The sequence below is a fragment of the Camelus bactrianus genome, chromosome 1 (genome assembly GCF_048773025.1).
Source record: "Camelus bactrianus isolate YW-2024 breed Bactrian camel chromosome 1, ASM4877302v1, whole genome shotgun sequence".
Classification (NCBI taxonomy): Eukaryota; Metazoa; Chordata; class Mammalia; order Artiodactyla; family Camelidae; genus Camelus; species Camelus bactrianus.
The window spans coordinates 88,829,794-88,853,742 of record NC_133539.1 but is presented as its reverse complement, the minus strand read 5'-3'; the positions used below and the strand labels follow the sequence as shown (position 1 = coordinate 88,853,742).

Genomic DNA, 23,949 nt, shown 5'->3' with positions numbered 1-23,949 from the left:
CAGATAACTAGAGGACCGAGGAATTGGTGGAATGAGTGTTTAGAGGACGCTGAACAGGTAAATGAAGGAATTAGGTTTGGGATTGAGAAAGAGTTCTTAAATAAATCAGAAAATCATAAGTGAACCTGTAAATCTCTTGAACTGTTCATCTTGAACTCTGACATCAGTTGCATGACTAAAGGCAGCCTTATTGTGTATTTCTCCTCCACTCTGTAACTGGTTGTATAGACCACTTCTTACCCTCTGCTATGGCATTGTCCTCCACATTCTAAGTGTCGTTCTCCAACTCATTTTAGTTTACATTAATTAGCTTATATTACTGTGTTATCAGCACTGCTTGTTTTCTTATGAAATCCTCCCCCCCAAAATGATAATTTAGGCTGAATTTTATAGAAGTAATATGATGGGGAGTTATTTTTTTAAAAGTCACATTTCCCAACTTAAGCCTTTTTTAAAAAAAAATTATTTTTATTTATTTATTTGGGTTTGAGGGGGTAATTAGGTTATTTATTTATGTTTTTATATTTTAATGGAAGTGTTAGGATTGAACCCAGGACCTCATCCATGCTAAGCATGGGCTCTACCGCTGAGCTATACCCTCCTCCCTCATCTTACCTTTTTAACAGAAGCCCTCATATGCGCTCTGAGAAGACATTGATCTAAGTTTTGCAGTGGGCAAATAAAATTTTTAATTTTAAAGAACTTTGCTGAGAATACTGGCAACCACAGGCGAACGCTGAGATTTAGAAGCAGGACATGCTGCCTCTGGTGATGAAAACATTTGACTGGAGCTGTGTTTATCTTTCTAACCAAGTTGTCATTGCCGTAAGGGAAGTAATGTTACTACCTGCTCTAAAGTAGTATTTGATTACAAGGCCTAGAGAAAATGTGTACACTTCAAAGAATACTTGTACCAGGTGGTCACAATTTAGACTGCGTGGGCCAGCGAGAGACAGGATGTCAATGCCATCTGTATCTCTTCCTTTCTGTACTATTGGAATTTTGTAACCAAGTTTCTGTAGACCTTGTTGGAATGCTTGTCTAAATTTTAATGAGATCCAAGTTGATGGTAAGACCTGCAGTCTGCAGGGGAAAATAGAATAGTTTTTAAAGTGCCGGAATTTCCAATGTACTGTGACTGTTTATAGCAGTGAGACGTGAGCAGAGTGCCTCCTCTGGCTGACTTTCAGACACGGAAGATCTGTAATCACAGGCGGCTGGACTGCTGTTTAACGTCATTTTGCAAGAATGTTAAGTTCGATCATTGTGAACTAGTAGGCACTCCGGAGTTTCATCTGGTATATTGCATCCTGAAAGACACTGTGTTTCAGCCACCTTCTAGTGCCCAGAGGCGTTCTCTTTGTGTTTCTTTCTGTAGTTAATGTCCTCGTCTCAAGGCTCTGTAGCCATCTCAGATGTGGCTGGTTTGATGAAGAGTTTCTACAGTATATACTGTCAACAGGCACCTGAATGTGATCTTGTAGTTCTGTAGTCAGTCCAGGGGAACGGTACATCAACCACAGAGAAATCAGTAAGACAAACTGTTCATTGCACACAAACATTTACTGTGTGTAGGTTCTGGCAGATGCTGAGAGTCTAAGAAATGGGGAAGGACAGTTAAGTTAGAGGTCTTTTCCCTTTGAATTTATTGCTAATCTTGACTATTATCTTGACAATTGACTCTATAAATCTGTCTTCTAAGGCCTGCTGCAATGTGACATCGTAACTGGCTTCTTCCTTACCTGAGTCAGGGCTTTCTCTTCCTCTGATCTCAGTCATTCTCATTCAAGGAGGTAACACAAATTGTGAGTTTATTATTTATATCCTACTTGGGTCCTGAAAGTTCGATTTGCCACGCTTACTATAATAATGTTAAAATAAAAGCAGAACATCAAAGCCAAGAAAAGGGAAGGAAAATAAATGCATTAACCATAAAGAACAGACAAAATGAAACCACTTTTCAATGGAGACAACTTCTCTTCTAATACTAAGGTTTATGGAGACTTCTTCTCTACATACCTTGGACTCTGGACTTTGAGCAACATTTTCTCAGCTTGAGTTCCCCCAAAGCAGAGCCTGAAGTAAAGGGCTTGATTGCAGATACTTAATTTAGGACTCAACCCCAAGAGGCAGGAGTGAGGGGCACTGGGAGTGACCCAGGAGGGAAGGAGAAAGAGACACAGGGAAAGCTACCGTGAGAGCATTTTGTGGAGCTGGCCTCCGCTGGCTGCCGCTGCCGCTTACCCTGCCTGAGGGAGCGTGTGAGCAGCGTCCCAGAACCACCTGCCAAGAGGTGAAGGGGGAAGCATTTAGCATCCAGTCTCATCTCCTTGGTTGTCAAGGGTCACTCCACAGGCATTAGCTTCCCCGCACTTCTGATTTATGGATGCCTGAGTGTGCTGAGTGGGCCATGTGGGCGTCCCACGCCTTGGCATCAGGGAAGCTCCAGGGAAGGGAGCAACTGATAAAGGGTTCAGGCCAAGGCTGCATCTGGGCTGAGCTGGTCACTGTACTGGTGGTGGGACCAAGAGTGTGAAATGCTACACAGGAGATATGTCATACAAGCACAATAAATGAGGTTTTAAACCAACTTTGCAGGAAATACCTCCAAGTTCATCTTACAGCCATTTTATGCATGATAACCATCTCTAAAAGCATGAATGTTCATGCTTTTCAAAGTTTCTGTATAGTATGTGGCCATGCAATGCAGAGACTGTTCAAAAATTTTTATAGAAAAATGGTACCTATAGTAGAAGACATGTGTCAGAAAAGGAGAGGGTGTTTTGTTTGACGTGAGAGGTGGCAGCTTTCCAGCTCAAACCAAAACAACAGACTAATCCTCATTTTTATAACTAATGAATTCATGCACCTGGGCCCTTCAACCTGAGTGGCACAGTAGGAGCCAGTTATTCATGTGTAAAAAAGAGTTGCCTTCCATAGGTGACCCCAGCAGTGGTTACTCTGGGGAGGAGAAACTGGGGGAGGAGACAGTTTTTTCACTGAATCCGCTTATTGTCTTATTTGAATTTTTAACTTTGTCCGTGTATTTTCTGTTTTTAAAAATTTACAAAAAAATAAATAAAATGAACCAAAACCTTCCAAGTACATCTCCCCTTATCTTCAGTGCCGGAAGTGGAAATATAATAAGGCAGAAAGCCAGTCTTCTGGTTTTCAATAAAGCTTTTTACCTCTAAGTTATGTGTATCCCTGGAATACGTCGAGAAAGGAACTCAGCGACAAGGTCAGCTGTCATGGACCTGCAGTGCCGAGGTCAGAGAAGGTCAGGAGTGAGGCCAACTCAGTCCTGTGCCAGTGGGCAGCTGGGCTCAGGGCGCCCGCCATCGGGTTCTTGGTAGTCTTCATGCCCTGAGCCAGAGCTGATCCCAGAGTCCAGGGTGGGCTGGCCTTATTGCAAAAACCAGTGAACCAACCAAAAGCTCACCTGAAAGAGGCCAGGATTCCTGGGCAGCGAGCAGTTGGGGACTCAGCAGATTGTGACCCTGTACTTAACCTCGGCTTGGTCTTCCTGTGTCTTACAAGGTGTGTGACTTGCTGCTTTACTTGGCCTTTTAGTCAGATTCTCTTTTTCCTGACCTGCAGCCAAACCTCTACTGATTCTTTTTTTTTCGTGCGCAAGGAAGTGTAGTATAGTGGAAAGAGACTACCTAGTCTTTGAAGCCAAACTGGCTCCATGATAATCCCTTATGCTGTACCTTACGTGGGACTTTTTATGAGGATTGAAGATAGTGTATGGGAAATGGTGGACATTTGGTGAATGCTCTAATGGCGATGGTCTCTTATGATTTTTGTTGTAACTTAACTTGGCATATACTTAGCTTGGTATATAGGAGTGTTTTTCCAATTTCTTTTATGGTAGAAAGGATTAACTATCATGCACTTTGCATAAATTAACTTCTTACCCAGAACCCAACAGAAACCAACAAAATACTGGCTCCATCAAGCTCCCCTTCCTTCATTGCCCTGTCCCGGATGGAAAAGCAGTTCCTTGATTTTAGTGTATTTGTACCATGTTCTTATATATTTGTTTGTCTTTACTTTTTCTAATGCTGTGCGTTATCTCTTGTTGGGTAACAAATTACTTAGTAACTCATCTCACAAGCTTCTGAGGGTCCAGAATGCTGGTTGGTTCTCTCGTGGGGCTGCAGTCAAGCTGTCTGCTAGGGCGGTAGTCTTTGAAGATAGGCTGGAAGTACTGTGTCCAGGCTTACTCACGTGGCTCTTGGCAAGAGGCTTCCTTCCCTTTCCACATGGGCATCTCCACAAGATGGTTTGCTCCATGGCTTCCTTTGGTGTACGTGACCTAGGAGAGAGAGCAAAGGAGAACCCAAGACGGAAGCTTACAGTCTTGTATTACGTAATATCGAAAGTGAGATACCATAATTTCTACCATACACTATTGGTTACACCGACCAACACTAAGTCATTGCCAGAGGGGACTACACAGGAGTATGAATACCAGGAGGTGGCGACCAGTAGGGATTGGCTACCAGTCTGCACTGAAAAAATGTCTACTCTGACTGCCAGCACCTCCATCTCCTCTCTAGTGTCATCATCTCTTCCTCTCATTTCCTGATCTCATTTCCTTCCTCTTATAACCTACGTTCTGCTTCCCTTAAATCCAAAGCTGGAGTGTTCCACCCTGCACCAACACCAGATGGCCTCAGGATGCTTGGACCCAGCATCCTTTTCCACACCTGCAGCTTCATTTTATTTGAACCAGTGGCAATGCCCTCATTGTGTCAGTTGTTAAATATTTTGATTATCATTTCTGACTCCTTGAATTCAGGCAGATATTTCCTTCTGGAGCATCTTAACACAGTGCCCAGTGTCTTAGTCTGTTCAGGCTGCTATAACAAAACATAGATAGTCCCCAGCTTATGATGGTTTGACTTACAATTTTTCAACTTTATGATGGTGCAAAAATGATACATATTTTGTATTTTGAGGTTTGATCTTTTCCTGGGCTAGCAGTATGCAGTGGGGTTCTCTCGTGATGCTGGGTTAGGGCATCGCGTCACAGCTCCCTGTCAGCCATGCAGTCCCAAGGGTGAACAGCCGATACACTGCCATTCTGTTTTGTACTTTCAGTACAGTATTCAGTAAATTACATGAGATATTCAACACTTTATTACAAAATAGGCTTTGTGTTAGGTGATTTTGCCCAACTATAGGTGAATGTAAGTGTCCTGAGCATGTAGCAAGGCTAAGCGATGATGTTAGGTAGATGAATTCAGTGCATTTTTTACTTAATGATATTTTGCATTTACGGTGGATTTATCTGGAGGTATAACCCCATCATAAGTCAAGAAAGATCTGTACCATAAACTGGGTGGTTTATAAACAACAGAAATTTATTTCTCACAGTTTTAAAGGCTGAAAGTCCAAGGTCGGGGTGCCTTCATGGTCAGGTGAGGGCCCTCTTCTGGGTCACAGACTTCTGACTTCTTGTGTCCTCACAGGGTAGAAGGGCTTTGGCGCTTTCTCAGGTCTCTTTTATATGAGCACTAATCCCATGTATGAGGGCTCTGATCACCTCCCCAAAGCCCTACCTCATAAGACCATCACATGGGGCATTAGAATTTCAACATGAGAATTTGTGAGGGGACACGAACATTCAGACAATAGCACCCACGTACCTCAACAGTTGTGAAATTGCAGGTTAGTTTTCACAGCGGTATCTAAATGCTTCCAAATTAAGGCATTGCCCTGATGGTAATAGTCTCTGTCTCCCCATCTCTCTCTCTCATCCTTCAACAGTTCCTTACCCCACCCCTCACCTTATTTTTCTATTTCTTTCTTTTGACTGGCTATGTTCTAAAATTTATTACATTTTTAATTTTTATATAAAAATTCAGAAGACTTGTTCTCTTTTTAATTTTTATATGGATGAGTAGAATAACTAGATGAATTTTCTTATTTGACCCAGCTGTTATTTCAGTAAGAAAAGAAGTTTCCTGTTCTTTATGGCTTCTTGGTTATCTCTTTTATTGTGTAAAAAAAAAGAAAAAAGAAAAAGTAAAGAAGCAGAAATGAGGACGTCACTGAGTATCTTGTCTGTCTATTCCACTTTTTATATCATAATTTCCCTTATTTGTGATCTACTTTTCTACCAAATCCCCACCTCAGGTTCTTTGTTCCTAAAGAAAACAGCAGTAAACAAGCGAGTCCCTCATTTTGTCAGACTTTGTGGAAGAAGAATGTGGATAGATCTAACAAGTAACTTACCCCTCACTTCCTGGGGACTGGTTCTTTATGGCTAAATTTTTAACAAATGTTTTGAGAAAAACATTATTTTTGAGAAAACTTTTCTTTTCTGTATTTTCTTTTTTTTTTTTTTTTTCATAATGGAGGTACTGGGGCTTGAACCCAGGACCTCATGTATGCTAAGCATGTGCTCTACCACTGAGCTATACCCTCCCCACAAGAAAACTCTTATTTTTAACCTACCATTCTTTTCAAATTGCTTTTTGATCTAGGAGGAAATTCAATATGAGATTAAGGAATGAGGCAAAATGAAGAAGCCCTCACGGAATTAGAAATGTGCTCAATTTTTGCACCCAAGGTTCAGCTTGCAAAAAGTATTGGCCCACATAAATAGAAAGAAGTAAACACAGCCAAATTTGCCTACTTGTCTGCTGGCCTATGTGTATTTTAAAAGCATACCTGAAAGTATTATGGGCCTGGTGTAATTACATTTGCAAATAAAATGGAGGAAGCTCAAGAGTATAATTAGGTGGGTTAATTTTCCCCTTTTCTTGTAATGTCAGTAACTTCAAGCCTCTTTGGTTGACTGTACTTCCTTGTAAGCCTTCCTCTGTGGGGGAAATCAGTATTCCAGAGCCACCAAAGAAAATGAGACTGTCTAAAAATAGTTGCCTGTTGACAAGACTGTAGATTTTTTTTTCCTGGTAATACGAAAGCTTTCCAAAATGGAATGAGGTCAAATGTGACAGATGTGGCCAAAGCCACTTCTAATCTGTAAATCCCTGCAGTTGTGCTAATTTTTAAATGGATATTTTGAAGGGACTGAATTTATGGCATTCTCAGTATTTCCCCATAACTCTTAAGCATTTGGGGGTACTCGGTTGCATTCTGTGCCTTGTCGATCAGTGCCCTGTTCAATGGTGCCCACTGGGCCCTACTTATGAGAGTCTCTAATGAGGTTCTGTTTTGCCCTGCTTTTATTTGCCAGGAATCATTTTATTTCTTTTTTTTTTTTTTTTTTTCAGGGATCATTTTCTAACCACCCAAAATAATAAAATTGGTTTACTCTAATATTCTTCACAGCTGTCCATGGGCAATTCCCAACCTTCCCACTACCACCCACACCCCCAACATTTGGCAACGTCTAGAGGCGTTTTTTGTTTTCCTAGCTGAAGAAGGGGAGCAGGAGTGAGGGCTAGTGGCATCTAGTGGGTAGAAGCCAAGGGTGCTGCTGAACACGCTGCAGTGCACAGGAAAGAAGGATCTGGCCCAAAATGCTGATAGTGCTGAGCTTTGAGAACTGCTCTGGAACAACGTCCTCAACCTTTGCAGTGTATTAGAATCACCTTGGGGGGGCTTGTGCCCAGATTGCACTCAGACCAATTAAATCAGGATCAGTGCAATGTGACCCAGGTCTCAGTATTTTTCTTAATCTTCCCAGGTGATTCCAGTACACAGCCGAGGCTGAGGACCACTGCTTCAGAGCAAACATTTGAGATGGCAAGACTAGCTTAGGCATCGTCCTGGATGCTGTCCTTATTACAGGACCTGAAAGGGCATGATTAAAATGTGGTTGGACATATTGGACAATATCCCATTATAGTATAATAGTGAGGGTCAAGTGAATTTGGGATAACTTTATATTCTCTAAAGCTGGCACTTAAACCCCGAGAAACTGCTATCCTCATTGCCATATTGGAAGTTTGTTTCCCGTGGTTTTTTTATCCTTCTGTTAAGTGGAGATAACAAGTATTTCCTGGCAGCTTTAGTGAATAAACTTCTCTCTGATAACATGTGGGGTGTTTGGAACATCGATAGTTTGCTTCCCTTGAAGGTTTCTTGTGTATCTTTTTTACTTGATGAACAAGTCACATCATTTTTATCTAGCTGAATGGATGTGCTATGCAAAGTGTAGGATATCAAATATCCACTCCAAGAATATTTTATTCGAAGTTTTGCTCTTGCAGTATAGATTCAGGTGCCAGCTTTTTAGAATTGTTAGCCAGGAATACCAGCTTTCCAGCCTGGAAGACCTTGGTCCCCAGGAAGCTGTAGCCCCTCTGGCTGGAGGAGGAAGCTCCAGATACCATGGGAAGCTGAGTTTGGGTCCACCTGCCCTGCTGGGAGAATCCTTACCCATGAGTAGCTCATCGTCCAGGCAAATTACAGTGAGCCCTTAGTGTCACTCTTGGACTATACTGTTCCTCTAGCCACAGATATCGTCTGTTCTCTGCTAAACTCCTAGTCTAGATCTGAGCCCCAGTGGGAACAGGGATTTGGGCAAGAAATTTAAAGGAACTTAAAGTCTCTGTGTTGTGGGAGACTCTGGGCATTAGTGTTGCTTTAGTATTGGGCCTCAAGGTGCAGGAGAATAGAGGACCAATTTCACACCACTGCTTGGGAATGCCCAAGCATTCATTAGGGTCCTTGAGAATTGGCAGCTTTGGTTGCAGTGGGAGATAGCACCTTTGTCATGGACAGCCTCGTGATGGGCATTCCCTTGTGGCATGTTGGATTATAAGGAAGAAGGCTATTCAGATGATCTCAAAAACAAAGGAGGTTTATACAAGAATCTTTTGGAATGTAAGAAGAGCTTAATAGTCATATAACCAGGGCAGCTCTAGAAACTCTCAGAGAAGTATATGGATCCTCATTCTGGGACATGATCATTCATGTGATTGGGCATTTCAGATACTACTGCTGTGTAACAAACCACTCCAGACTCCCTGGCAAAAAAGAACACCATTTGCTTATGCTCATGGACTTTAGGGCTTAAGGCATAAGGGGAATGGCTTATCTTTGCCCCCTGATGTGTGGGGCCTCAGCTGGAAAGACTCAAATGGCTGGGGACCTGGGACTGGGGAAGCCACTTCCAGGATAGCCTCTTTGTTCATACTGTCACCCTGGTAAGAACCGCTTAAAGGTTGGGCTTCCCTTGGGACCGTTGGCCTGAGTGCCTACACATGGGCTCATTAATGTAAGGACCAAAAGACATTCAGACTTTTTATTTGGCAGTGCAGTGTTTTGAGAGGGCACGTCCAAGAAGTAATCATTCCAAAGGACCCAGGCAGAAGTTGCAAGCCTTTTCTACCCTAGCTTGGGAGTCACTTCTGCCAAATTCTATTGGTTGAAGCAGTGAAAGCCCCACCCACATTCAAAGGGAAGGAGCAGAAACTCCACCTCCTCATGGGAGGAGTATCAAAGCATTTCCGGTCATTTAAAAAAATTATTACACTGGGCCTCCAGTTTCACTTTGTTTCTTCGTTTAAAGTTTCGAACCAGGGACTCTGTCTCAGTTCATTATATTTGTGTTATATAGATCAGTTCCTCTGGTCCTTTCAGCTGTGGCAAAGTGGGCAGGCTTATGTATTTAGTAGAACTTCTCTTACCTGGCTCTGGAATAGGCAGGTTCTCTAAAAAAAAGTGTTCATGATTGAGGAAGAAATAATGAATCTCTAATGTAGACACTGCCAAGAATGGCAACCATATTACTGCCTTCCATAAGCACTTTGGTGAAATAGAGGGACCTTGGGCAAGAGAGAAGGAACAGGGGAATAGGGTGACTGAAGCCCATGGGAGGTATGGGATCTGTCAAGAGCATGGCGTTTGAGTTATTTATGTTCGTGTGACATCTACCAGAAAGTGAGGTCTGGAAGCACTCAGGTTAAAGGATAAGTGAATGATAATGAAAAAAATCAACCTTGTTCTTGAAATAAGAACAACTCTGACCTTGAGCAAAATCAGAACAGAACCACTTCACAGCTGCTATAGATTTCCAACTTTTAGAAGCATGTGTTAAATACCAGATTTTCTTGGCTTTTAGTCTGTCAGCTCCAGTCAATAATTAAGAACACTGAATGAAACATCTTTCCTCTGAGATTCTCAAGCTGCTTAACTGATCGGTTCAGCTTAGCTGAGCATCCTGGGGTAGTAAGCAGTGGAAAAATATGGTTCTAATTTTGGTGTGTGAGTTACTAGAGCAGGCACTGAAACAAGAAATAGACTGATTTTTAATCTTCCTTTCTGCTTTGGAGAATTAACTCATGGGGAGGTTAAGTAACTTCCTCAGAGTCTCAGAACAACTTAACAGAAGGGCCAGTCTTTACCCAAACTTTCCTGGGAGCCAACATTTATGCTCTACTAACCAGCTTCAGATAGATTTTATAGTGGTGGTGCAGTTAGCCAGAGATGTCTGTACGATCCTTTATGCTTGTGAAGAGGTTAGGGAATGTCAGTGATGTCATAAACTAGTTCTGTGGATCTCCTGAGCAGCAGATTTTAAGGGTAATCACACACTTACTAGAAAAAAAAAATAATTTTACGATGGAAGGGGAGAAGGCATGATTCTTTTGCAGAAAAGATCAAACCAGAGCTAACTAATATAAAACCCGACGTATTGATTAAAGTGAATGTTGTTACTCACTTCTTAACGTCAAGGGGAAGAAGGGAGAAAATAGACTGAAACAAACAGAACAGTTCCTTAGGGAAGTCTGACATCTGAAGAGTATCAGGCCTTCCATGCCTCATGTTGAAGTCTGCCTTTCCTGTCGGTGTTTCTTCATCTGTTTATTTACCTGCCCGTTTTCCCTTGTTTTCTTTAATTTTTATAGCACCAAGTCCTGTAAACCCACCATAATGCCTGCCCTGTATGTAGTAAGTGCCTCTGGATTGGGACGTCTTAGAGAAAAACGATTTGAGCATTTCTTTCCACTCTGTTAATACTCCAAAACAGTTTATTTCTCACCCTCACAGAGCCAGTATTTTTTAAACAAATACTTTTGAACACTCTAGTTACCGTCCTGAAATGAAATGTATAGATAATAGAATCTACCTCTATGCATAATGCTTTAGAAATTCAGTGAAATGCCCTAATAATACAATGGGGACAATGGGAAAGTAAGTATAGTAAAATTATATATAATTCCACATATAAATATGCAGGCACCAATACATTCGAAGTCATAATGGAGTTGTCAGATGCCTGCACTTAATGCTCGCGGTGCCTTCTACAGGTGCGGGCTGACAATTGGATTATTTTGACAACTCCAATACGAGTGGTGCTGTTGTTGGTGAAGTGATTTTTTCCAAGATGGGACTAACTTTTCTTTAAGTTCTAAACAAAACAAAGCACAAGTTCCTCTTTATTCTCACAGTAGTTGCATTCCTGGAAAATTCAGTGTATAATAAAGCCATTCCAAAAATATTTTTTGTTTACATGTAAAACAGAAGTTCCAGACTCTTGTGATTACAAGCAGGTTTTTCACCTCTGTTACTGGAAAGTTGTGTGGGGTGTGGGAAAATCTTTGTTTTACAGGACTGTATATTGTGTTGCAGAAGCTCTAGCGTCCCTGACCCACGTGTGTGCGTGCGCGCACATGTGTATGTCAGCCACAGTCATTGTGACAACCAAAAATGCTCCCCTAAATATTCAGAGCCAGTGCTCTAGACAATGTGGAACAGAGGTGAAGAATTAGGTTCAGGTGAGAGATGTGAGTCTTCGAGTCCATTTGAAATGTTTTTGATTGATTTTCTTTAGTTTTAAGATGTTGAGAACCACTGTTTCATTGTCTATTTGAGTTTTATTAGAATCCCTAGGATTTGGTTAGGGAAAGATGACTCCCAATTGCAGACATTGGTTCAAGCCTAAACACCATTTTAAGGAACCTAGAAAACAGGTTCATTTATATCTTGGGCTATTTTATGTAATTTTGTGTGTAAAAAATAGTGTAGCTATTTTATGAAATTATATATATATATATATATATCTGTATATAGATATAGATTATTCTTCCTAGAAGTAATCTAGATCTACACTGAGTCTGTTAGGATCTCCTGAAGGTCACACTGTCTCATCTGTGGAGTTCTTGGAACCTGGCCCTTAACTGTATTCCCAAGGGCTATGGCCTATGGGAAAGCCCCATAGGAGGAGCCAAGTGCTTCAACAGCCCTAAGCGATGAGTATTTCACATGGGGAAACTGAAGCACAAAGAGGTTAAATAACTTGCCTAAGGTTCTGTAGCGAGTAAGTAACAAAGCTAGAATTTGAACTCAGGCAATCTCTGCTACCAGAACCCAAGCTCTTAATCATTATACTACACATGTTTAAGAAACAACCAGACTTAGTAAAGAATATGGGTTGGCAATTCGTAATACACAAAGAGACGCCTCTTAAATACATCCTGCTCCCAAGTCTGATCAAGCTAAATGCTTAGAGGTGATAATGGCTAAGAAACTGGTAGTTCTGTTACAGCTTTGTTCCTTAAGTGTCTACAGGGAATTCCCAGTATTACTTCGTATGTAACCAGATGCATATAAACAGCACTACCCGTAAAAGTGGGAAAATTTTAAGTGTCACTTTCACTCAAATTCAAAATTTGGGCCAAGGAATCTCTATTCCAACTGACAAATTCAGTTCTGACTCATTTAAGCAAAAACAACCACAACAGGGTGTGAAATTTACTGGTCCCGAAAGTCCAGGTGATACACTTGATTTAGAACTGGCTTGATCCAGGTCTCAAATGATATCAAAGCTCCCTCTCTCCTTCCCTGAGCTCTGCTTCTCTTTGCATGTTAACCTTATTCTTGTCCATTGCAAGTAGTTTGCAAGTAGTTTCCTCCTTAGAGTGGCAAAAGATATTCAGAGCTTGCAATTCCAGAGGAAGAGAGAGACTCTCTTTCCTGGTATCCACAGAAAAAGATTTTGATTGGCCATTGTGGGTCACATGCTCATCTTTAAACCAAGAACAGTGGCCAGGGAGGAAGAACTCTGTTTGGCCAGCCTGGGCCATGTGCTCACCTGCCTCATCCCTCTGCGGAGGGTAAGCAGGCACTGTGGACCTCAAGGCTCAGAAGACAAATGGCTCCTGGGGGTGGGAAGCAATGCTGGACAGGTGAAAACAACAGATGATGGCTTCCAGAACCCAAATTGAGCCAGAACCTGACCTCTGCTATTTCTGCATGTCCAGGCCACTGAATGTCTGGCTTGTAACTGAATTATTGATCGAGGTACAGTGTACACTGCTGTTACCACGAGGCTTTTTTCCTTTGCATGTTTTGTTTTGTTTTATACATGAGGATGTAGAATTATAAACAGTGCCTGGCATCAGGTAATAGTTCAGTAAGTGTTAGCTGATATTATTATTCTATGCTTATAAATAAAAATGATATTTCTGCTATTGCCTCCATAATGAATGTCTAACATAAAATTTATTACCAGGCATATTGGTCTCAGGTGATGCCTAGCAACAATATCCCAAGGCTTGTCAGCAACTAGGTGACTTATGGAGCAGGATTTCCTAATCTCGATTACTCTAGGGTTTGATAAATTATCTCATTCTCTACCACAGAGTTGGGTAGGGGGAAAGGAAGTCAGATAAGAAAATATGGGATCTGAGTGACAACCTTTCATACTAAAGAGGGTCAGAGAAGAAATGGTCACAAGGTAGTAAAAAAATTGCCTCTTGCCTGCCCGAGATCTGCCATTTGGAAAATACTGTTCTGGTCATGATTTTAAACCATCCACAGCTGATGGCCTACGCTGGGGGAGCTTTGTAAAACTAGATCTCTCAGGACTCAACCCTGGAGACTGATCTGGTCAATGGGGAGGGGCCCAGATGCCCAGAGTAAGTGTGATGAGTAGCTGGACATGAAAACTGCAGTCATCAACCTCTGTGGTTTACAGATGGGCAGATGCCACAGTAAGAACACAGAGCAGCAGTTCAGGCACATTCACACCATAAAAAAATGAATATCTGAATGGTATGTACAGACATACAGGTGTTCACACCTGTCCCTCCTTTCGAAGACAGAGCCTTTCTGGACTCTTCCGGTAGCACAGCTAACAGGTCCGCCTCAGTTCTTCATTTTTCTCTCATCAGGGACTCATACACAAAGCCTGCTCTTTCCTCCCCCATACCAACCCCCCTCCCTTGCTTCCCCCTTTTTCTTCCACTGCTCATTAATTTCGCTTTGAACCTTTTCTGTCTCATGCATATGAACAAATTCATCCTGACACCTTTGCTAGTCTCTTTGCAAATCTTACTCAAGATTTACTTGGAAGGAAAATATTCTATTTATCCATGAATAAAAATAACCTTAAATATAGTTGAGAAATTATATTCATTTATGCGAGAAGTAGTTACCGGGCACCTACTACATGCCAGGCACAGTTCTAGGTTCTAGGAATTCAACTGTGAACAAGCCAGACAAGTTCCCTGCCCTCATGGAGTGTACAGTGTCGTGCAGGAGACCACATGATGACCTGACAGCAGGCCGAGTGGAGGTAAGTGCCGTGGAGAAATTAAAGCAGGTCAGGGCACTGGAGCTTGGTGGGTGGGGCCAGGAGAGGCCGAGGTGAGCGGGCAAGGAAAGCCTCTGAACAGAGGCCTGATGGGGTGAAGAAGTGAGCCCATCTCAGACCTGCAGGGAAAGCGCTCCGAGCCCAGTGACCAGGAGATGCTGGGGCAGGAATGAGTTCGGCCTGTTCAAGGAATGACAGCATGAGCGAGGCAGGGGGCGCGAGGGATGAGGAGAGCCATGAGGCTTATTGCAAACACTATTCAGTGGTGGTGGAAGGTGAAGGACAAAGGTTGACAATTGGATTTGGCAAGATACAGGCTGTCCATGCCCTCCACGGGAGCGGTTTTGGTGAGAACACAAACCTCTGAAGTGGGTTAAGGAGAAACTGTGGAAGGTGAGAAAAGTGGACATTTTAAGTAAAGACAGATTTTTCTTGCAATTTGCCGTAAAGATGAGCAAAGAGAGGCACCAGTAGCCAGGGGGTTTTAGGTATTTCGGTACAGATTTGTTTAAGATGAGAGAAATAACAGCATCCCGGTATGCTAATGAGTGACCCTCTAGAAGGGGAGAAACTGATGATGCAGGAGACAGCATAATAATTGCAAGATGAAAGCTCTTGAGTAGATGAGGGAGTTAGGAACAAGGAGGAAGACAGGCAAGAGTTTTTTGATTCTGGTGGGTAATAAATTGATCATGGGAGAATTCCTGAGTTTTCTCTGGTTGCATCTCTTTTCTTAGTAAAATGGGTAAGGTTATAGCTGAGAATAAAAATGGTTTTGGAAATTTGAGAAAAGGGGGAAATATGTGCATTGTCCACCCAGAGACTGAGAGACTGAATTAACTAAGAAAATATAGTAGAAATGCAGTGATGAGTATCCTGAGATTTATGGTCATAAATTTAAGGTGAGTCAGGAAGATTGTGTTCATAGAGTGCACATGTGAAGGCAAAAGAAGGTTCAATTTAACCAGATTTGGAGATTTTCTAAGCCAGGCAACAGAGGGAAAAATAAGGGAAGAATTTCTGTGTTTGGCAGAGTAAGAGAGATATGAGGACTTAAGGGAGGAGTGAGGGACAGTGAAAAAGTGGTAGAGCTAATGGATCAGAAGTTCTGTTGGGCTGAAGAATTACTGGAGTCCAAGTGCCAGTGAGAGTGATCTGGAAAATTAGGAGGTGGTAGTTGGAGAAAAAGATGCTTCAAGTCAAGATTTCAGGAGTGGTTCAAGATTCACTAAGGGCTTCTAATGGATGGTCTCTGGTTGGTGGCAATGCCAGTCGCAGAGAAGGTGAGAGAGAGAGATGCTAGTCCTCCTGTCCAGCAGGAGGACAGTAAATGACTGCAACATAGAGCAGGGGGTCAAACAGTCTAACTGCAGGTGCTTCCAAGGAGCTGGATGCTTGCAGGAGAGGAGGTGGTGTGGAAGCAGCATTGAGGAGCAGAGAAGAGCTCAGCCCTGCCCTTAGATCCTTTGGGGTTAGGGGCATGAGAGAAGACAGAGCCAGGCTTCAGGTGGAACCTAGAAGTGGAAGGGAACGATCAAAAAAGAGTTTTGAGCATCAGGAGATTTTGCCAGTAAGCAGTTCCAGTGGACATAGTGGAAAGGTCGGAAAGGGGACAGAGAAAGGGAGAAATAGGAGATGGGGGACAGCTTAGTGGGATGTATAGAAGCGAACTGGGATGTGTCCTGATGGTGAGACTGGGACTTTTCGTGATGATGCGGTAAACAGGGACATACAAAATGGTGAATGTTGATCTTTTAGGGGAACTTGAGTGTGACCTCCTTTTAGAGACTCTTTCTGGCCCAGAGATTGCTGGTTGCCCATCCTTCTATCTTAGAACCTGATTTTTATTTGGGCACAATGCTATCTAGAATAAAAACCATATTCCCCAGGTTTCCTTGCAGCCACATTGGGCCTTGTGGGACTTCTTAAGACTGCTTGAGATTCAGAGGCTAGGACAGGTTTGCCTGATTACCTGGCTTGGGCCATGTGCTAGTTGCCAGCTGTCACAAAGGGAGTATCTGGGCTGTTTGCAATGCATCAGGTCAAACAAGCTACATGCCCAACAGTAGGGAATAACTGCAGTAAGCTAAAGGTTCAAGATAACCTGTAATAACCTAAAAACCCACCTACTAAGGATCAGTTAGAACTTCAATGCTTATAAATAAGTTATTAGATGGAAAAATGAAATGTCTAAAAACCTGAATGACCTAAATGTACTTCAACCTTACACATAAAATTTGAAAATATAAACAATAAAGGCGAGCAAACATAATTGCCTTAAACTGTATTAGAAAAACATTGAAAATAGAAAACAATACACAGATCCCCCTAGAAACTCAGATTTGGGGGAGTTGTGGTTTATTTTTTAATGTTTTATCTTATTTATTATAAAAGCAATGGAGTTTTGTTCTAGTGAAATCAGAAAGTACAGACTACCAGAAGTAGATTTAAAAATCCACAATTCTGTTTAGAGACAAATACTGCTTCTACCATCATATATATATTTTTTGCCAGATCCATTTTCTATACATATATAATCATATCTTATTATCTTCTGTAAAGCTGGAGTCATTCTGTACATGCTGTTTTATAACTTACTATCATTTATTTAAACCACCCACGAATTTTGGATGTTTCAGTTACTCCAGTGAATCCCTATTATGGGCTTTTAATTTGTTCTGGCTAATCCTTCATGTACTGTTAGACATTCAGGTTGTTCTTACTTTTCACTGTTGACAACAGTAGGAATACTCGTTTAAACACGAATTAGGAATTACATGGCGGAACAGAAGTAATTTAAGCCAATACAAAAAAAGTGAAGTCTATAGAGGAGATTCTCCTAACCCACCTCCACTTAACTGACTTGTCGGATTAACTGAGTGTTTCTGGTCCGCTGACTGACACCCCTGGGAAGCTGAACCCTCCCCGAAGACAGCTACTTTCTCGAACCTACTTTGCTGGAATGTCAGCTCTGCCAGGGCTAGGAATTTTGTCTTATTTAATGATATATTCTCTAAATGCTTTAGAACATGCTTGGCATTTATTAAATGATTGAATGAAAAAATAAATAAGGAGAAATATGTAAAAATCAAAAGTATTCTGCTTGCAGATCGTTTTTCGCATGTGTCTTTAAGTGGATGACGTTTTACTGTGCTCAGAGAATCTGAAACTGGACACCCAAGATCAGTGGTTCTCAGACCTAAGCACACATCAGAATCATCTGGAGAGCTCGGCCCCACCTTGGGGTCTGACTCCGTGAATCTGGAGTGGGCCCTGAAAATTCATCTTTCTGTCATGTTCCCAGGTGATACCGATGCTGCTGGTCCTGGGAACACATTTTGAAAAGAACTGTCCCAAATAATACCCAGATGAGTGTGGTTTATGTGAAAAGACAGTCTTGGACTTAGATATCGGGCAACTACCAGTCTCAGGTGTGCTGACTAAGGGAGTTCCTACTGTCCTTAGGGACCCAGGAAAACTGAGTAACTCACCAAAATGGCAGAAGCCTTCACCTTAGATACCATCTGCAGCTAAAGAGGATGTTGGGGTTGTGGTTTGGGACTTAAAAAAAAGGTGAAGGCAATTCACATGGAGATGGAAAAGCAAATATTTGGTAAACACATGTTGGCTGGGCCATGCAGAGACAAGGGGACACAAAATGGACTTGATTTCTAGGCCCTGCTCTTACCCCCACCACACTTGGCCCATATTCTTTGCAGAGATCTCTTGTGATAGCTCTATTCCAGGATCAGGACCTCCGTCTAAATTCTTCTAGGCATTTAGGAAGAAGATTTCTTCCTGAGTCTTTAGGTCTTGATTCTTTTCAACTCAAAAAAATCCTCATGCCAAAGAGATATTATGGGATGGCAAATTTTATTCCCCAACACTGGCAAGGGAGGCTGCAAAAGTGAGTTTCTGGGCTTTTTGGTGTCTGTAGCAGGAGGTAGACTCTGGCTCCCACTGGTTATTAAAGTGATGAAGATACCCCCATATTTATTAACTATCCACTGGAGATGACTTGTGATTTTTTGACCTTGAGTGAAAGGGAGAATGATAATGCTGTTGGCAGACATTAGGATGTTAACAGGGGAATCCAGATTGGGAAACCATTTTGTTGTATACTTCTACATGTGTCTGTTATGGCTATTGTAAGTTTGCCATAGGAAATCTGGGCAGTTCCAAACAATCACATTGTCAGATGCCACATGGGCTGTTTTAATGACTAATTTGTCATCTTAAGAACAATCTTAGATCTGGCTTGAACTAGACGAACTCCAGGTCTTGGTAGCTGGTTTTACTCTGGCTCTAAAATTCTCTTGATGGGATTAAAGGCGGGGGGGGGGGGTAGGGGTGGAGTCATTTGGACAAGCAGGAGGCAAAGAAGCATATATATTTTGTAGTTTAGCTGTTCTAGTATTATAAATTACTTCTTCTCATCTCAATTAAATAATAACCTATTACTGACAATCTCTAAATAAATTGATGCATGTCCTAAAGAACCTACTGGGTTGACTGAAAACCATGGGAAGCAGGATCCTAGTCTCATATACAAGGAAATAGGTTTGATGAAAACTTCAAAAGAGAATATCACAGAACCTACTTGGAAAATATAATAGAAGACTATAATAGAATATAATAGAAAATATAATAGAAGAAAAGTTAACATGTAGCTAAAAGCTCCTATTGTACAGACTACTTTGAATATGTAAGTAGCTTTTGCATTCATGACAAATAACATTACTGGAAAAATTTCACTCAGTTGGAAGACGTTTCCACATTCCAGTTTCCACATTAACAACAACATAATGAAAGTGCCCCAAGTTGTAGTGAAATCACCACAAACACCATACTTATGCAAAACAGGATTGATTGTCACCTGGGACTCACTAATCTAATTGTTCAGCACCTGTGCCTTCCTGGTTGTTAATGTTTTTATTACACCCCGCTAGAGTATGTATTTATTTGCTAAATAACAAAAAGTACCAATTAATATAATAGGAACAAAACACATAAAATATTATTTAATTTCATGTGGTTCTTATCATTGTTACTCTTGTACTTCCCTCTCCCTGCCCTCCCTTTTTTTTCTTTCACAGCAAATCATAAAGGTGACTTTGTCATCACCTTCATTAGAGTCAGAATTCAGAAGGACTTTTTTCAGGGAAACTTTTGACAGGCATCTTGGGAGAGCTGTCTGGGGAAACTTGGAGCCCCTAGGTGACATTTTAGGAAACTGAGCAAGAATGTCTAAATTTATTGGCAGTATTAGCAAAGCTGTTAAAAAGTCTTTTCCTTACTGTACATTTTTATGAAGAATAAATATTGTCCATTAAGTTCTATCTCTGTAATTCAGGGGTCACTGTGGGTGGAAAGTGATATGATCCCGGGAAGCCCAGAACTGGCAGGGTTGACCTGAAAGTTATTTCATAATGGCACTGATTAATAGTGAGTTACAAAGGAACGTGGCTTTTTAATAAAGAACTTGCCCTGTAAGAGAATGGATTTCAGTTTTTATGACGCTATTGAAATTTTTTTAAAAGTTGCTTTGGAAAGGAGCCACCTTTTCTCAGTAAAGGCCACTCGATATGACAGGGTTGCTACCTCTTGGCAAAACAAACACAGTTTGGGTACAAAGTGGGGTCAAGTGTAAATACGCTAATAATAGCTTAGATTGTCTAGCACATTCTGTGTGCCTACATCTTTTACACATTCTAGATGTAGTAACTCATTTAATCTTCCCAACCACTCTGTGTGGGAGGACTAATTCATTTGTTCATTTTTATAGATGAAGAGACTGGAGCACAGAGAGGGAGAGTTGCCTTGCTTAAGACCACATCGCCTGTATGTAACTGCTGGTAGTCCGGCTTCAGAGCCGATAGACAGTAAAGCTTTATGTCATATAGTATTGGACATAGTAAACCATATTTCACTGCCCTAGTCTGTCTGTGGCTCATAATACTCATTTTGAATCCAGATTATTGCACAGAGTGGACAGAAGGAAAAAAGAACCTCTTAAACCCCAGCTATTGCTTCCCAGGGTATCACTTCATATGTGCTCAATGTTTTCTTTCCAGTCCTCTCACCTTGATACTAGGGTTTCTGTATAGAGGAGCAAACTTTTCTACCCCAAAATATGTCTCTTTGGCATGAAGATTAATGTAGGTTGATTGTTTTTAAGAAAACTCAGGAAGTTTTTCTTGTTACCTCTCCCTTAACTGCCTAAAAGAATTTAGATACAGGACCTGTTCCTGGAATAGAGCTATCACCAGAGATCTCTGCAAAGAGTATAGACCAAGTGTGGTGGGGGAAACAGCAGGGCCTAGAAATCAAGTCCATTCTCTGTCCTTTTGTCTCTGCAGGGCCCAGCATACCTGTGTTTATCAAACATTTGCTTTTCATCTCCATATGAATTGCCTTCTCCTTTGAAGTGCTAAACCACTACCCCCACCGTCCTGTTTTGTCTTTAGCTTGAAGATAGTATTTAAGGTGAGGGTTTCAGACATTGCTACTCAGTTTTCCTGGGTCTCTCCCATGTATGTGTGTTATTAATCTTTTGATTTTTTTCCTGTTAATCTATCTCATGTCAATTTAATTCTTAGACCAGCCAGAAGAACTTAGAAAGGTAGAGGAAAATTTCTTCCTCCCTGACATCTGCTACACTGTTAGCAGATTGCTGCTATGCCAGGCATAATCATTTTTTAGATGCAACCACCTTGATCCTCCAACTCTGACCTTAGCAAGGACATAGCTTCCTGTAATTCCTCAGAGTTTAATTGAAATCACCTAGTGACTTTCAAATTTCTGCTCACATGCCCAATTTACGATGCCAATATCTCAATCTGAGGCTTCTATAATTTAGGTCATTTTGCTTGTTCAAGACTTCACCAAAAACAAGGCAAAGGTTCTTACATTTGGCTCACTAAAACTCTCTTTCTCAGAATCAAGAGAGAATGTGCAGCCCAATTCAAAAATATTCAAATGAAAGTGGCAGTTTTATGGCTTCAAAATCTTTTGTGTATTTGTATTCCGAGTACTGAGTTACAGGTGTTTTTCCTTCCCAAGACTGAGGTGATCCAGAGCAGCATCTGTCGTGTTCACATTTGCAGCCATAGAATCTAGCACATAATAGACATTTAGTAAATGTTTGTTATATGAAGAGATGATTGAATAAGCAGGTCATAAAAAGGAGCAGTTCTTTGATACAGCAAGTTGATAATGAAAGATTTGAATATACATGTACTTTAAGTAATTAGAGGTTAGAGGCAAGAAATTGGATGAAGCTACACTTACACTCAGATTTCCAATAGAGACTTTGAAGCTGAAGCTATAACTCAAAACAGTGAAGGATGGCAAAGCAAAGAATGAACCTTAAAGAACACATACAAAGTATAGAAGAAGGTGATCTAGCAAAGGAGCTAGTGAAGTAACATTCAAAGAGGTTAGAAGCAGTTCAAGAACATGCATATATCAGAAGCTAAGAAAGAAATAAGTTTCAAAATGTGACCAGTAAAAGCCAACAAACACATGACCAGTAAGCAGGGTCAAATATATAATAAGGAAAATCAAGAAAAACGAGGATGAGAAGGCCACTGAATTTGGCAACAACAACAACAACAACAAAATGTTATTAAAGGCTTTTAAAAGTAAATTTCCAGTGGAGTAGTCTGTTTTTCACATTTCTGGTTTATGTATTGCATTGATTTCTAAGAAAAACTGTTTCCCAGTATGTAGTGTTTTGCCATTTTTATAAGATATACTGGAGACATTTACCAACTAAAAATAATCATCTGGGTTGATCCCAGGTTTACTGGCATCATTTTAGGAATGTCTCCCCAGTAGCACTGTGGAGTACATTCTTAAACATCATTGGATTTTTTTTTTCCTTTCTGCCAACACTTTACACAACTTGAAGATGTATCTGACTAAAACCTCTTTAATCCATCAGTGACCACATTAAAGGCTATGCTGGGTGCTTCCTTTCAGGGAATGATAAAAATACCAGATAATTTCTCAGTTATACAAGGAATCAAAAAAAAAAAAAAAAAACAGAAACAAAAAGCTCAGAGATACAGAAAGATTGGTGGTTGTCGAGGATGAAGGGAGTCAAAAGGTATAAACTTCCGGCTATAAAATAAATAACTCATGGGAATGTACTGCACAGCATGGCAACTATAGTTAATAAGACTGTATTGCATATTTGCAAGTTGCTAAGAAAGAAAATCTTAAAAGTTCTCACAAGAAAAAAAATCTAACTGTGGTAATGGATGTTAGCTAGACTTATCGTAGTGATCTTTTTGCAGTATATACAAATATTGAATCATTATGTTGTACACCTGAAACCAATATAATGCTGTATGTCAATTAAACCTCAGTTTTAAAAAACAGATTATTGAAGAATTAATTTTATTAACTAAAATTCAGATGTATTTAAACTGTTCCTTAGGAATTTAATTTCAAGAACATGGTTTGAGTCTACTTCAAACTATTAAGATTTAAGATTGTCTATAAATAATTGTCATTTTTTATTATCTAATAACAATAATTGTTTCTTCCTTTCACATGTTATTCTTCTAAGAATCACAGACCAATTATTATGTAGCCAATTCTCAGAGCATTCTATAGACTAAATTGCAAAAAAAACACCCTAGGAACTAAAAGCCTATGGTTTTAAAGCAAACAAAACCAGCTTTTCCCAATGATAGGAAAATACATGAAACTCTATATTATGTATTTATATATCAGGCCCAGCCATAAAAAATTATATCTTAAATATAATTTAAGATGCCCCTAAGGCCTTCTTTTTTCCTCCTATTAAAAACATCACTAGTTATCAATGCCCTCAAGCTTCTTTCTTCTCTCTCCTAATTAGAATTGGAAAAGATCTTTTATCAACCACTCATAACATAATGTGAAGTTAATGTGAACCCTCCTAAGGTATTTACATTTTAAGCAGTTTTCTAATTTATGTATTTATTCACCTAATAAATATTTATTGAGCTTTCTGCATAATACTGGTTTCTGTGGGAAATAAAGGTGAATTTGATATGAAAGCTACTCTTTGAAGTAGCAGGATATGTATGCAATTAACTATGATCTAAGGTTTTAAAAAGTGAGGAGTACAGGTTTTCTAGAGTTCAGGGAAAGGAGAGAGCCAGCTCAAGCTCAGCGTGGGTAAGTGTTATGGAAAGAGTGGTAGCTGAGAGGGTAGCTCAGCATAGCAATTAAAAACGTGATCTTCAACCAACCTTGCCTGGGTTTAAATCCTCTGTCACTTACTGAGTAACTTTGGGCAAGTTACTAAGTAAGCTGTCTGTGACTCAGTTTCCTTACCTAGGAAATGAAAATAATAGTGTTTACCTTATGAATCTCTTCTGAGTATTAAGTGAGTTATGACATGTAAAGCACTTAGAACATAAGTTCCTCAC

At 40.6% G+C, this 23,949-nt stretch overlaps 1 protein-coding gene and 1 long non-coding RNA gene across 4 annotated transcripts in view; one reads left to right on the top strand and one right to left on the bottom strand.

The window, feature by feature from the left end:
* PPM1L (protein phosphatase, Mg2+/Mn2+ dependent 1L) overlaps positions 1 to 23,949 on the top strand; it is a 265,078-nt gene that overhangs the window by 185,551 nt on the left and 55,578 nt on the right. The window lies entirely within an intron of this gene.
* The window catches only part of LOC123616005 (uncharacterized), a 44,858-nt gene continuing 24,955 nt past the window's right edge, over positions 4,047 to 23,949 (bottom strand). The window contains exon 3 of the long non-coding RNA XR_006723871.2: positions 4,047 to 4,321. This is a non-coding gene — a long non-coding RNA (uncharacterized LOC123616005). The remainder of the gene's footprint in view (positions 4,322 to 23,949) is intronic.